Source organism: Falco naumanni, chromosome 1 (assembly GCF_017639655.2).
Source record: "Falco naumanni isolate bFalNau1 chromosome 1, bFalNau1.pat, whole genome shotgun sequence".
NCBI lineage: Eukaryota > Metazoa > Chordata > Aves > Falconiformes > Falconidae > Falco > Falco naumanni.
The window spans coordinates 81,644,932-81,661,776 of record NC_054054.1 but is presented as its reverse complement, the minus strand read 5'-3'; positions in this window follow the sequence as shown (position 1 = coordinate 81,661,776).

Genomic DNA, 16,845 nt, shown 5'->3' with positions numbered 1-16,845 from the left:
TGCAAAGTGAATTAGCTTCTCTGGAGGCCTAATGTGCCACTGACTAGCTGCTGCTGATGCCCAGAGTCGTGGCTTAGGTATGCGCCTTACAAGTTCTCGACCTTCAATCTGTGCTTCGAAAACAACTTAACAGGGAGGCATTTGTGGGAGGCTGAGAGAGATGTTAAGAAGTGTTCTTTAAGGAAACAGTTAGGTTTTTATTATTGCATCTCTTCTGTAGCGTGCCTGTCTTATGAAAGATCTGAAATAACACTGCATGGTTATTGGTTTTGGTTTCGCAGTTATGAATTGATTTCAACAGATGTCACATCACTCTTGGCCTGGAATTTTAAAAAGTTAGATCAAAACATGAATAAAGCCAAAATCAATTTAAAGGAGGACCGACAGTTATATGGTAGTACAACTTTTCCTTATTTATTGGAGTAACTCTAATAAGTATATAATGGCTTTGATATACATCCAGAACTAGTAACGTCGAAGAGTGTTCTGTGTATGAATCGTATGTACTATGATATACTCCTTGTTGTGAAAATGCATTAACAAAAAGAATGAAGTGCAGAAGCCAGCTGCAGGAGTGTTTTGCCCCTGCCAAATAATGATGTACGGAAACTTACAGTTTCAAGTCAAGTCAAATTGACTGGAAGACAAATACTTGAAGATAGAGGCTAGTAAAAGTTGTAAAGTCTGTTTCTAAACTTGTTCCTTTCGCTTAGACACATCCCTGTCAAATCCTAAACCTATTGAGGAATGTATTATAATAACAACAAATACCTGTGATTTTCTTCCCTTTTTGCAGACTTTCCCTAAAACAGAAGACTGAATATTTTTCTGTTGATGGAGAAAGGATGGGAAAGAGAAAGGGCATCAGTGTTACTTGATACAGTCTTAAAAAGCTTACTCTACCTTTAAAATAGTATCAAATTAGGGTCTGTATCTTGATGCTGATACCAGAATACAAACCAGCCTTGCATCATCAGAAGGATACAGAGAGCTGTAGCGTTGTCTGCAAGCTGAGCCTGCCCATGCAGTTATGTTCAGATGTTTTCTTATTTCTCTGGGTGTCTGTATGTGCATGTGCACATGTGATCACATATGCTTTTCAGTTTTTCATGCTGGTGTCAGCTCAAAGCAAATATTAAGAGCTCATATCTGCCTTCCTGGAAAAAAAGCTTTTTTTTTTTCCTTAGTTCACCTTAACAACTCAAACCAATATTGGATGAATTTCAGAACTGGTTTTAGGTTTTCTTTTTTTATTTTGTTCTTCTTATAGTCATTATCTGATATTTCCCTGCGTTTCCAGACTGCATGCACTGAATATTTTTCTTAACATTGTATGTATTACTGTTGATTTATTAGAAAGAATTCAAGGTTAGTCATTAGCAAACACTAAACATGCTTTTGTGCTGCATACAGTATGTAGTTTTCAGCAGTGGGAGGAAAATCCCCTGACAGAACTGTCTGCTCTTTGAATGCCTCCCATGGCGGGGCAAGAGGGGGAGAGAAATTCTTTGCACAAAAGCAGCAAATCTGCTCTGACAGCTGCCAGTGGAGCAGTTCAGGCCACACCACTTCAAAGCTGTGATGCTCTCTCCCATCAGCATCACTATCTGTGCTGCTGGGCTTTCTCTGGTCACTCCGCAGGAAGAGGATAAGTACCTGAATTCTCAAATATTATCTATTATTCACACTTCCTCCAGGCTCAGGTGCAGACATGGTGCAGAGCTGTTATCTGCACCCCTCCCTCACTGACACAGGCAGGTAAATTGGTGAGGTTAGTCTGTTAGCTAGTGATAAAGGCTGCCTCTGGGCAGGCAAATACGTGGCCGGTCCAGGACATAAACACTAATAATGAAAATATTTTTAACCAATTAGATGTCAATAATAACCTGTATTCAGCTACTTAATAAAAAAACATTTTTATTGAGAGAGAGCTGTGATTTCCATTCTTCCCTTTCCTCTCTTCTGGGAGGAGAAAAAAAAAATATTTGCTGCCAATTAATTCCTTCAGTGATTCTCCCAGTCTTTATAGCTATATAAGTAAGGCACCTGCAATGCAAGCTGCCAAAATTGTGCAGTAAGCCGTGTCTACTGGCTCTTTAAGTCCTTACACTGAAGTTATCAAGGGAGAAGTGAAAACTGGCCTAATGTCTTCTGAACTGCAAACACTGCAACGAGTTCACATTACATCACTTACATGCTCTCCATCCACAACCTTCTACTTGCTTATGAAATATGAGAGACACAGAGCATCTGTGTCTTTTACCATCTAGCTCAGTTCTCTGAGCATTGCTGGTAGCAGGAAAATATCCAAAATTAAAAAAAAAAAAAAAAAAGAAAAAAAGAATTGTAACTTAGCCAGCCAGCTGTGTCTGAGTGTATTCCTGACCTTTGTCAGGTCTGGGTATTTTACAGGATCATTTTTCAGCATTTTGCAACTCTTGTGAATAGACTAGGCATCCCAGGAAACTGGAGATAGATATTGAGGGGCAAAAATAAGGGAGGGAAAGGTCTGATTCAGAGCTTATTATTACTAAAATACAGAAATGTAGAAGTAGGATAAGTTTAACTGACATCATCTTAGACTATGGAGGGTTAAAATTACACTAATTTCTTTCAGTGGCAGTAACTAAGGACATTGAATTACTCCCTGTGAGATATGCTAGTAAGTAGAATAAATATTTAAAAAACACACATTACTGCATTCTACATGCAGTAGAATCACGCAATGGTTTGGGTTGCAAGGGATTTCCAAAGGTCATCTAGTCCAATGCCCCTGCAATGAGCAGGGACATCTTCAGCTAGATTGGGTTGCTCAGAGCCCCCTCCAACCTGACCTTTAAATAAATGTGTATAATGTGGACATCCTGAAATTGTCCGTTTCTAGTGATGTTTCACTGCAGTGAAAGGCTGCGTAGCATGTCCCTTCTGCCTTGTTCTTGACACCCTCGTGCTGTCAGAGATTCTGCTTTGGAAGTTTACATACATTCATCTGCATTGTATCCATCCTTGGATCAAGGAGCACTATACACTTTGCGTGTAGGTGTGAGTATTCGTGCACTCTGTTCCTCCCATCCTTTCAGTTCTGGTGTTAGCACTGGGAAAACCTTCTGTCTCTATACCCGGTAATTCAATATGTGTCTGTACATCCAAGAGGTTGACAGGAAAATGTAACTACACTTGACAGAGCCTGCCTTTTCCACTGCTTGGAGTGGTTACATGGAATATGAATCATAATTATTTTTTGCTTGAGATTAATAATGACCCTGAAATCAATCACCATATCTAATGCATTATAAATAAAAATACATTTTCCAGTATCACATGATAATAATCCATGTTTTCTAGATCATTGACATGGGAAAAATATTTCTTAGGAACAAAGACAGTGATTTCCTGTACAAAAAACAAATACATAAGGCAAAGCTTTTTCTTAGCTTTGCCCACTGGGTATAGTCCCGTTTATTTAAGTATAAAACTGCTGGGTGTTTCAGTTTGCCTGCATTGTGGTGTAAATGTATTTTGAATTGGGGTTAATAAGTTACATTCAGTTCAGAGTTGTGCTGTTTGTAACAGAAAAGTGACCTGTCTGTGCAGGACTGTTGCCTGCTTATTGTAACACACCTGGCATTATTTTAGGGCTTACAAAACATTTTGAGTTTCTGAATTTATTCTTTCAAGGAAGCTGCCACTTCTCTGTACTTTGCATGCTCAACGTATAAAATAGATATTTCACATTTGCCACACAATGCAAATAACAATTATTGTTAGTAGCTGTCATGGTAGTGTGGTACTGAATACAATGGGAACACGGGAACTGGAAAAGGTAGCTTGATGGTTCCTTTTTTGGCTTGGGATTCAGGAGAGGTAGGTAAGGTTTTTGGTTTTTTCTTTTTCTTTTTTTTTTTTCTATTTCATACATTATCCATGTGTCTGAGCACTGCTTTTGAATCTAGGGTTTGTTTTAACACCATCAAGATAAGTGCAAGCGTTCATGTTAAATTGTCTGGACTTTGTGCTTAAGCTTTTTATCTGTAAAACAAAGATGTTGAATACTGGCTCACCTCATAGGTATTTGTGAGGACAAATTCTCTAGCCTTTGTGAGGCAGAGGTACACAGATAACTTCAGTTATTAATTGTAAAGCAATTTTCCATGTTATGTATATTACAAGTCTCTTTGTCTTAAAATGTTTTCTATGAGGAAAAAAATAATGGTTAAGAGCACAGTGATAATCTTCATCTATAACACCCTTTTATTCAAATCCAAAGGATTCTGCAGTTACAAAGTGTAACGTGATTATTCATCTTAATTGGATCACACGCTGTGATCAAAACAGGCTTGGAACAATGCATACGAGATGAGATCGCGGGGTGTACGGCTGAGCTTGGTAGCAGAGATGGGCTAGATCGGAACAGCCTCTGTGCAGCTGGTGTAAGTAACAACTCGCTGTGTTTGTTGAACATAATTATCTGTGCTATATCTTGCTCTTTCTTGTGTATACAAAGGTACAGCTGATCATTTTTGGTTTAGCAAATATGTCATGCAAAACTACCCATGGGAGAGTACACTAAGTGTATTCAAAGTCCATTTTCAGCTGTCTATTTTGATAACTACTGGCTGAATCAAAAGCCTCTCCTGGTTAGTGGCTGAGGCAGGTGCATCATAGGAAGTGGAAAATCTCCCACTGAAGCCATGAGCAAACCCTCCCTTTGCCCCTTCACATGTACAATTCCTACAAATATATCCAGTGAGAAAAACTCCCTCCTGCTGCCCAGCCTGATAATTTTTTTAATCTTAACCATGTGAAGAAGGAATACCAATGTCATCTCTGAAAATTGTATGCCAAGAGAAACAGCAGTACACCCTATCTCCTGTTTCTAGCTCTAGTGACCATGATTATTTCAAAAGGTCAAATTCAGCCAGAAACCAAAATACAGGTCTATTTTTCCATTAAAGGAACACATGATCCAGTTTTATCTCAAAGCACAGGATGGCATAAGATTCAAATGACAATTGCATTTTCTTAGATGTTGTTTAGAGCTTGTATTTTCACTATTTACATCCCTTTCTATGGTAGCAGAATGTTACTGTTCATTAATCCAAATTCTACTTAAGGCTGTACTACAGTTAATCAGTAACTGATGATAAAAGTAATTGCATTTTTCTGACTTTCCTGATTTGTTAGAGCAGTTTTGGCAATTGTCATTGTTAGTTGAGCAAAAGCTGTGCTCTCAGAAATGATTCACTGGGGTATATTCCAGTTACAAAGATGTGGTTCTGGGTCATCTAAAGGGTATACTAAAATGAAGTGAGGGAAGCATATAAAAGTTACTGCTGAAAAATAAACTTACTGAACCAGTGTTAATGTGATGTTCAGAAGCAGGGTCTTTTTAAGGTCTAACTTCAAACATTACTTCTTATGGAGCAATGACTCGCTGCTTTCATGACATAACACGGCTGCTATTTTCTGTTTATGATTTGGTAAAGACATTTCACAGAAAGATTACAGACTAAGACATAATGATACTGAAGTTGATTTTATAAGATTCAGATAGTACTGTATTTTCTGAATTGGTAAAATTTATTGCACAATATTGATACTGAAATTATATAATCCCATTTTTATTAATCTCCTAAAGTGTAGAAATCATGTCTCTTATTTGTCTAAAAATTTCTTTCAATCATCAGTAAGATTTTGCTGTGAATTTGGTGATATATAATAGGTGCACATATCAAAATGTGGGAAGAGGCTCTCCAGAGAAATAATCTACGCACTTTCCTCTCTAAAGATTTCATAATGCTGACGAAACAGGCTTTTTTCCACTTGGATCCTCATTTGAAATATGTAGACTATTTCAGAGCTCGGATTACTTGATAACTTTTAGAGCTTGATTTTAAAGAGTGAAAAACTCTGGAAATCTTTCCTTTCAAGAATACGGTGGCAGAAGGGCTTAAATATTCCTGCAAAACAAATCTTAAACTTGTGTAAATAATTATGAACGTTTGTTTATAAAAGGAGAAGACTCTTAGGAGAATAAGAGATAAATCTGAAATTCTTTCACTTGGCAGTTTATTTTAATAACTGTAACTTGTTGCTAATTGCCTTTGTGTGGCAACATCTTCATCCTGTGGTGCAGGAAGAAAAATAATTCCCTGCAGTTGAATGGCATCTTAGAACACTGTGCAAGCTTCCAGCCTCACGTGAAACTCAAGCAGTTCTGTCAGATTTTAATCTTTGTCTCTTGCTCATGACTTCTGAAGAAACTGTAACAACTCATGCCAAGTTTACCATGCCATTTGGTGGAGTTTGGGATGTCTGCTAAATTCCCTTTCTGCATCTTGCATGGATATATTCTGAATAAATGTTAAAATAAGATTAGTAGCATAATTATTGTAACCCAGATATGCTGATTACTGTACTTCCTTTTTCTGCAGAATTGCCTGCAGTTTTCGTAAGTTCTTTGGAAGTGCCTGAATACACTGTAATATTTGTGAAGTAAAGCAACTTGTTACTACACCTGTAGTATCAAAGAGAAGTTCTTTAAATGAAGCACAGAAAAACTGATGTTCATGTTGGGGAAGAAGATATTTTCTTCAACAAAGTTTGATTTCAATCTCAACATCCTGAAGCAAGTATCTAGGACCTTGAGGTTGTTCCCAGCATCTGACTCAACCTCTTGTTGAGGGAGCAAATACCAGTTTCCAAAGCAATGCAGTTTGTACATTGAAACTTGCAAAGGACATGGCAAATAGGTTATTAAAAAGTTTGAAAAGTACTGGTGTAAGCATAGAAACTGAAGGACTGTAGCTCTGAGCACTTATGTGGATGCTTTTATTCCAAAATATACAGTCTAAGTTTCCACTGAAGTTCGTGGATCAGCGTAGCCTGCAGATCTATAGTAGCTTGCTCTAAAACCATGCCAAAAGAGATTCTAGAATGTGAATGTTTTGACGTAATGTTCGAATGTGTAGATGAATATAGATTTTGCAGGCTTTAGTTCCTCGGTCTTAATTGTGGTATGAGTACTTGATAAAAATTAGATACTTGTCACAGTATCCTTTTTTGTTTCATATCCTAGAGGTTTCTAGACAAAGGATATTAAAATCTACCAACATTTTACATTCTCATATGTACAAGCCCTTCATGCATTTATTGCATTGATAAAGGCATGGAAATTAGAGACGTATCTGAAGATGCCTCGTACTAGGATGATTCCACATTTCTGATGCAATTGCTGTTAAGTTCATCTTTGACAGGACCTTTTTACTAATACTTTGTGTTGTTTTGTTGTCGCACTATGTGGCTACCACATTCAGATTTACTCAAAGCAGTTTTTTCTCCTCTTGATTTACACTTGGTAAGTGAGTTTACAGATTCTGTAAGTTGACTTTTATGAAGGCAATAGCATCTGGCCATATTTTTTACTACTGTTGGCAGTGTCTAGGAATTTTGGAAGCAAATATTTGTGTATGCATTTCTGTCTAACTTATACTTCTTGTACATAGATTCCCTTCCTGTTTGGAGGGAGGAATGCACTTCTAAAGCCTCAGAGCGTCCTTGGCTCTTCCATACTCTTTGCCTTTAAAGAATTTAAAGAAACGTTACTGAACATAAGCTGTCCCTCTATGGCCCAATGCAAGGCAAAAATCAAACAAACATTTACGTCCTCATGTAAATGAACTTACTCATTTGCATGACAAATATCTGGTGTCCTAAAGGTACTCTTGAAAATACTGCCAGAGTGCCATTCAAAATAAAAACTAAAGTTTACTCAAACTAGCAAAGCAAGTCATCACAGTAAGAAGGAATATTCATAGGGAACAGACAAAATGAGACAAATTTCAAAACAACCTATATGCAAGGTTTGTACTAAGAGTGCTCTAAAAACACTGGAAAAACACATTTGCATTCCTGAATCTTGTAGAAATGATCAAGATAACTCCGAAGGATCTTAAAAGGGAATGAGATTTTTTTATTTGGTGTAATGGATGAGGTAGAAACCAAGGGGGGAGGGGAGGCTGGCAAGCCTGGAGGCATTCCTTCTTGGCAGGAGTCAGGGTGTCTGGGAGCCAGCAGGCAGGCAGAGGCTTTCACCTTCAAGGCCCTGGTGGTCAGTGTGTCCTGGGAATTCAGAGCACAGCTTTTGCTCAGCTCTAGATAAGAAGCTCTTCTGTAAGGGTTTCTACATCCTATTTCCTACGTGGGAGATGTGATCTCAATGTCTGTACAAGAAATAAATACAGTAGATATCCACATGCACTGAATTCACAAAAAGAACTGGAACAACTTTTATAAGAAATCTAAAACAGTCTATAGACATTTTTGTATCTGGTTTGTTGATAAAGGATTTTAGAACTTAGTACAATTGTTTGGATTTTGTTCATATTTGCTGCTTGGCAGCCACAGCATCCTGGGCCATCCCCGGCATCTATGTGAAAATCAGACACCAAATTTTTTTTCTGCCACCAGTGTAACATATTTCAATCCTCATTTTCAGTTTTCATTGGCTTATTTTAAAAGGATGATCTAGTCCTGTGCCGATTTGGTTATCTGAACATACTTGGGTGCAGTCATGATGGGTAAAAAAGTTTGCTTTCATTTGTTAATCAAGTCTTTCTCAATCTGTCTTTGGTAGGAAAACCACAGACAGAAGTCAGAGCAACAAACTATGCCAATTGTCATTTAGTAACAAAACCAGAAAAAAAAAATATGCAGTGGTTAAAGCCAGAGGTGTACAATACCAAAACCCTCTAGAAATTCACAGCAAAACCTATGAAGCGAAACCAAGTGAAGAACTTGACCATGCAGTCTGCTGAAAAGCTGGTTTATACTTTGCCTGAATGTCTTTCAGAAGAAATTTTAAAAAAATAAAATTTAATTGGATGTTAATGGTCCTAAGGCACTGATTCAAGTATTGATTTTTTCTTAGATTCTTGAAGTTCATACAGATTACAGGCACGGAGGTGTGTTCCTTTGGTGTGTAGATTTACGGAAGGGAAATTCATAAATGACACATTGCATGGCTACTGTTCTTGAAGCATTTTCTTTGTTTCTTTTTAGCAGGTATCTATTATTTTTAATGTCTTTGGGTCTTCAGCAGTTTCTCAGGTCAACATTCTTTAGAAAAACCACAGTTAGGCTGTTGGCATCTATGCTGTAAGATCCCATGTAGCATAGATGAACAATTCTTCAGCTATTGGTTAGGCAATTTTTTAAATTTTTTTTTTTTTTACTTGCCAAATGCTCCTACTTCCATTTTAGTTAGTTTTTGGCAGACGGATTTGATCAGCTATCAACCTACCATCATCACTTTTGGCAGTAATCAAAGGCTTGCCAGTGCTTTAATACCAATGAGTCCTGTATTTTAGAATTTACTGGGTGGCAGCTGTCCTAAAGGACGTTCCAGAAACCTGCAAATGAATTATTTTGATTCACGGTCTTGCCCCAGTACAGATGATGCTTACTGTGTGGGAACTGGCAGATGTGTATGAGAAGGCTTAACTGAGCTTGCCAGACAGTTTAGAGTTCTCTACTGGGTAGAGATACAAGATGTCCATTTTTGCCACCCGGATTAGAAGCCAGGCAGATAGCTAATGCCCTTGGTAACAGCGTATGTATAACAGAAGTGTGTGTTATTCAGATAAACAGATAAATCTATTGCTCACCTCAACAACAACAGGGAATTTTTAGTATCAGTTTGCTTCCTGGGTTAAATGGAGTCATCAGAGACTTCGCAGCAGGATAGATTTACTAGAATTTTTTTGGTTGTTTTTAATTTAGGATGGGGAAAACTTTCCAACTCAAAGAGGAGATAAACATCTCTCTGTAAGAATGCCAAGAAAAAAAAGACTATTTCCAGATTTTTATATTATCAAGCTAGTTTCCAGATCATTCAGCACTCTTGGACTAAAAGTTTTCTCATATTATATGTAATTTAACCTTGCAGCCCCTCCTGGAAAACTGTTTACAAGCAATTAACATTTAAGTATATGCTCTCCAGCATATGTAACAACTTCGAAGGCTGATGAGCCAGTGGGGACAGTGCAGAAGCCCTTTCCTTGTGCGCACATGTCTAGCAGTGCTGTGAACTGCATCACTATGCAAAATGATTTGGGCTGCAATGAGCCAGTTTTTAACCATCTCATCGGACAGCATTTGTGCTCCCTCTTCCCTGATGGCTAATCCTGCACCGTTTGTATTGGGTGCTGAGATATCAGCCTGCATAGGCTGGGCAGAGGTGAGGGAAGGGTGTCTGCAGAGGTGTTACGTACCCCCAAATCCTAGTGCTTAGATCTGCAGTGCCGTCTGGGCCAAACCTCTCTGGAAGTATGTTCGGCTTTGGCAGATGGAAGCTGAAGCTTTCAGCTCTGGCACAGATACTTACTGTGGGAATTTCATCCAGGCTCAAACATTGTTCAGAAGCAGTGTGGGGAAAATTGAGGAATCCTAGGCAATCAATAGGCCAAAAAGCTCCTACAATTTTGGGAATGAGGAGAAAATTTTTTACTTATTACTAGGAGATGTAAAATGTATATCCAAATGCATGTTTGGTTTTGCATTTTAGGAGCTGTAGGTGCCAGTGCTGAAATTCAGTATTGCAGTCACTTAAGCTAAGTCTGAAGTTGATAACCAGAAATAAGCACTATTGAGTTATATGCAGACTCCTATAAAGCAAGCCATTTATGCAAATAGACGTTCTGTTTTTTCTTTAAGAGCTACCATGCTAGACAAACTATACCTCCCAATATCCTCTACTTCTCACATTTTTCATACAGCTGAAGTAAAAAGCTTTTCCTACTTTTCAAAAGAATACAGAACTCAAATCCCTGAAATGTTCCAAGAGAAGTGAAATGCAGAAGCAGCCCAGTTATTCGGTATAAATCTGTTATGTTGCTACTTTAAAATTAAGATTCACGCAGGAATGACTTACACTGAATCATTATATTATTCAAGCATTAGTACATTTGCTGCTAAACTGGGGGGTGGGGGTGTGGGGGTGCGAGAGAAATCCTGCAAAACTGCAGCATAGAATTTATAAGCAAATATGTGTGTGTGTTGATGTGCAAATATATATGTGTATATATATATATATATAAAATCCACGATTCTTTTTAGATCAGATAGAACAGGTGCCTCAGGAAAGTTGTTTGGTGTCTAACATTTTCTTTTAATGTTCTACACTGAAAAAAGCAGTTATAAAAGTGCTTGAAAATCAAAGTGATCACAGAGCGAGTTGTAAACAGCTCTACTGTTCAAAATAGTTTGAAGATATCTCACTTAATTTAAGGATTAACCTCAAGACTTGATTTACATTCTAGCCCATAATGGTTCACGAGACATAAAATAAAGTACAAGGGCCAAAAGTTTGTCTGTAGAGGATTTAACAGATATGTCAGGTGGTGAAGGTCTGAAGGGATTGGAGGAAGCAAATAACCCATATCCCCGGGTCATAAAGTGTTAGTAGTGGTCTTCTTCCTCTTGGGTGTATAAGAGTAATTTGGCACCTGATACGACTACTGTCGGTGTTCTGGCCTGCAAATTTTCCATCAACAGGCGTTAAGAGAAATGGAAAAGTTCATAAACGGCCTCTATTCCACCAGCTGCAATGTGAATTGAGTCAAAGAATTTTTCTTCTCATAAAGATGAATGACAGTGGCTATAAAAACCTGGCAACTTTATGTCAGCTAGACCACTGCATTTAGCAGATAAAGCACTAGCTTGCCTCTGCCCTGGATAACAGCTTTCGACAACTGGATTTTCCAGTTGTGTATGCTATGTATTAGTATTGGGGATGGGGTAGTTAAAGAGTTTCTGTTTCCTGAGATGGTCTGCACCATCAGACCACAGAAACCCAACTGTCGGCATTGATCATCGTTCTGGTTTTATTGGCAAAAAAAGCTCTGAAAAAATGTCAGCAAGGATGCATATCTTGAGTAAATTGGCTCTATGAGTATATGCACCTATTTCTCCCAAGAATGTCTTGCAGGAAAAGATTTTCTGTCATCTGTAGTTACGCAGTAAAATTGTCAAAGGATTGGGTAAAGTTGGTTACAGATTACTCCAAAGCAAATGATACAAAGGTTGCAGAATCCAATCAGTAAATGTCAAAACCTACAGATCAGTTTGAAATGAGCTAAACAAAGCTAGTTACCAACCTTATTAATTCAGGTGATTTTAGGAGGATCGTCTCCATGGCAATGCAGTTTGTGAATAATTAGTATGATAAATAAAACTGATGGAAATAGAAGGTTTTGACTACTTTGTATTGGCTAATGTATTGGCTGATGCCACTTTGTGATTTCAAATTGATCTGTGGGCTAACAGTCAGGCAATTAATAATTCTGTGGTAGGTGTCTGTCACTTTAATTTGATTCAAGACCATTAAATAAAAACAGAGAAGCAGTAGTTTTGAGGGAAAAGAAGGCAGTACAGAATTGTTTTGCCATGGCATACAGTGAGTTTTCAAAGTGCTGGCAACGTCATGACAAGGAACAGAGATGCATATTTAGGAGTGGTGAGGCGGTGGTTGATATGAAATACTAGCTGAGTAATCAGCACATAGTTGATGAATCTTATGTGTCAGTTTAGGATTCTTCTGGTTACCTTAATGGCCTGTTTATTCCTTTGGTTACTGCCTGAAACCATACTTTTAGTCATGTCAAAAGCATAGGATGCTATAATCCTATGTGCTTGTGGTCTGGGGATAAAGCTTGCTGTACTTCAACAAGGAATCTGGTTTTGATGGTCTATCTGTGGAGACTGATGGAGTGTCTATCTGTCATTCTGGGACCTTCTGTCTTTCATCTGAATGACAGCCCATTGTTCATTCTCCCTGCTAGATTTGTTCCCAAGGGAAAACCCTGGCACACTACACCCACACCCACAGAATCTGGAGCGGGAGAAACAGGAAAGAATGAGGACAGAGCAGCAGACCTGAGTCTTGTCCCATCACTCAGTTATGTTAGCAAAAAAAAAAAAAAAAAAAGAAAAAAAAAAAGTCTTAAATTTGATTCTATGGCCAAAACGATACTTCTACTCCCCCATACCATCTGCAACATCTCAGAGTCAGTCTGTTTTGAGTTACAGAAATCTGAATTAACTATCTCATATAGTACTTGTTTTGAGCCCTTTAAACTGTGACAAAATTTCTCACTTTTGCAGACAAAAATGATAAAAAGAAGCACCAAAAGTTGGCTTTCAAGATGTCAGAGAAAGGGAGTAAATACTCTGCTAGAAATTCAGTTGGTTGAAGTAGTAAATTCACAGGAGTAGTGAATGTTTTTGTAGGAATTTTATCTTATAGCCCATGTATTTGACTCATTCAATTCTGGCTAGTGAAAGCAAACAAGAGGATACTAAGTCCTTTGCCCAAATGTGAGATAATAATTATTTAATGTGGAGTCATCTTTTGTGTGAACTATCAGCAGTAGGTACCTGTATGCATGAATTTTCCTCTTTAAAAACAAAAAAATAGTCATAAGGTGGCTTACCTTACTTCCACTGAGGGCTAGATCTCCTTGCATTTACCATGAAGTAAGACCACTGTGTTGCAGTCTGGTCAGCTCCTTAATGCTACACTTTTTAATGCATTTGATGTAATTTTTAAAAAATATTGTTACTGACAAATGTTTTAGTTGGCTGGCCTGAGTGTGCCTTCTGTTGGTTGCTGCACTATTGCTGCCAGGGCTGGTTGCAGCCTTGGGGAACCCTTTCTCTCTTTCCTTCCACATCACACTGCCAAAGCCCTCATAAACAGAGATGTAGAGCTGAATGCCTATCATGACATCATATATATATACATATATATATTTGCACACACAGACACATACATAAATATATGTGCACACAAGAAGTGAGATGTACTTCAAAATTAGTGAAGCCATGGACCATACTGTGGAACTTCTCCTTGAAAAGTATTTTGTTTTGCTAAAAGACCCCATAAAAATAAGTCTTTTTTTTTTTTTTTTTTTTTTTTTTAAGGCTTTAAGTTGCCCAGTTCCTGTCTCAGTGACTACCTTGTACTGGTAAACTATTTCACAGTATTATCAAAGGACCGGTGTGCAGCCTAAGAACCTTGTACAGGTGTCCTCCTGTACCTTGGAAGTGGATAAATTCATGACTAGTCAGCTAACACAATACGCATTTAGCCTGGGGCCATATGTTGCAGAGATTTGAACATAACAAGGAGATCGTGTTTTAAACAAAAAGTGGGTGTCCATGACAGTAGCTAACATGAGGCAAGTAGAGCATTGATGAACAGAAGTGGTCTTTATAATGACAGTGGTACCGATTACTGATGATAACTTGAAATTAATGGTTGTTTTCCCACTACTGAGTGTTAAAAGGTGCTTTTATAGCTTTATGTAGGCAATAGTAGTCTTTCTGATTTCTAATAGATCCTGTTAAAGATGTATTGATAAGCAGAGAAACTTTCTATCCCAGCAGCAGTAACTATTAGACCTCGGCTGTAGTCCAGGAAGGAAAAAAACTATGAAATACTTCCTAAGAAAAGTTGAGTTAGAAAACCCATTATCTAAAAAGAAGGACCAAGGAAAATGTACCAGTTTAATATAGGGCCCTCTATAATCCTCTGTAAATTGGACTTCTGTCTGTAATGGTCTGCAGTAAACAAAGGGAAATGAAGCATGTATGATAGTGTTACTTTTGCTAAAGAAACATCTTAGCAATTTAAATGCTTTCCATAATACTCAGAGCATTTGCATGAAAAAGTAACTAGCAAATAGGTAGGAAGAGGCAAAATCTTTATGTCATAGACTATAGCATACACTAGAAAGATACCAAAGGCTGAGCAGAAGTCTGATATATTCCAAATTTCTTTGTAAACATGGTGAATCATCTTAGTTTCCCTGCTAAATGAGACTACATTCTACTAGACTAATTAATCACTCTAATATAAGAGAATATCTTTATTCACATCTGGCTTGGCTGCCAGAAATATAACCGTTAAATGCTGCAGACCTTTTGACAACGGAGAAAATATCCTGCCTGTTAACAGCAGGATCTGACTCTTGTCAGTCTCTGCAAAAGACTTATACTTCTTGAATATGGGAAACATTACAACCTCTTTCTGGGTCTAGAAAATGTTAAACGACAGATAAGGGATTAGGTTAAGCAGTTTAACTAAAAACAAGCTAATTACCAAATGTATGCCATGTGAAAATATAAAGTGACTTTTTATGGAAAACGTTGAACACCTAGAGGGTACTCAGTGGAAGTCATAGCTGGAGATCTTGATCACATTTCTGTTCGTCTTTAATCCTTGCCTCTTGCCACTGTCTATGTGATACCAATTAGCTCCAACAAATTAGTGTTAAGGCTCCAAACCCACATTTGTGTGTACACATGTGCGTACATGCGGTTTAGGTACCAAATGAACGGCTACAATGACAGTCATTGCGCTGTGGGACTGAAGCACAGCATGGAAGACAGGGGCAAAGATGCTGTAACTCTCCACACGTTTTCATCTGTGATAGTAAATACATGTACAAGTAAGTATGTATTGCACCGATATAGGATGCATAGCACTCTTTCAGTCATATATGCTACAGTCAGTGCTTAAAACACCCAGTTGCTAAATGAACTGAATCGGAGCATATCACTGAATGTACCACTGCCAGTGCTATGTTCAGTGCCATGCTCCGATTCAGTTCATTTAGTCCTTGCTAAGGTGCCCTTGCCAGTGGAAGAGCTGCATCCTGAAGGTCAGTCCTCTCTCTCTCTCTCTTTCTGTTTTAGTAAAGATTTTCACACTGCGGGGTGTTAATCAATGATTAATTTTCTTCTTCAGCAGGCTCGATGCTTCTCTTGTTCATACCATACAAGCGTGCTTGGTATTTTCTTGGAGGAGCTAGGCATTAATTGCACAAGTAAGCATTATTTGAGGCTCATGATGAAAGCCCAGCGTTTGTGGGTCAGCTGCATTTGACATCACTGTACAGTGTTAGGCAATGTGGTGTTGTAAGAAAATACTGATTTAAAGCAGCGAAGCACCTGCTTCCTCTGAGGTATTTTTACCCTTGTTACCAGATTAGGTTTCTATTTCTTTCACACTCTCACCTGCTGTTTGCTCTGTCTAGTTATTGTCCACTTAATACAGGCATAGTCAGCCCAGGCCTTGTGACTACTGGTTGTACTCAGAGTGGCAGCCAGAGGTTTGGCATCTCCAGCCTTGCTCACTGGTGTACGATTTCAGTCCGCAGGAGATCTCATGGAATTACATAAATTGGGTATTATACACGAGGCTCCTTGATAAAGCAGAGCGCCAACCCAGACTTTCACTTGTATTCAGAGATTGAGTTACCACACTGACACACAATATGGATATTGGCTGGCTGTGTAGAAGCAGCCAAGGAGAAAACTTGAAAGACTATTTTAACATTCATATCTCCCATCCTACACGCCTTCGAAACATTGGGTAGAGAGCCAAAGTGTTGGGAAAGCAATCTCTACAGTAGCTGAGGTACAAACCTTTGCATTCAGCAAAAATAATAACTTGCAGTCCAACATTCTGACCTGTAGTGAAACAAATTATTTGCATCAGTACAACTATGTGGCAATGTACAATATGTCTATAACACACGCAAAAAAAAAAAAAAAAAAAAAAATCCATGAAACTGAATTCTTAAGGGCGAGATGGCATGATGATATCAGCATCATACATGGTAAGCAAAAATAAACTAAGTGTCTGTAGCATCAGCAATACAGATATTGCATAAGAGAAATCTCAGAAATATAACAGTATTAATTATAAGTGAATTAAGTATATTACAAAAAATATATTAATACAGTAATACATAAAATACTGTATTTATATTTATGATTATT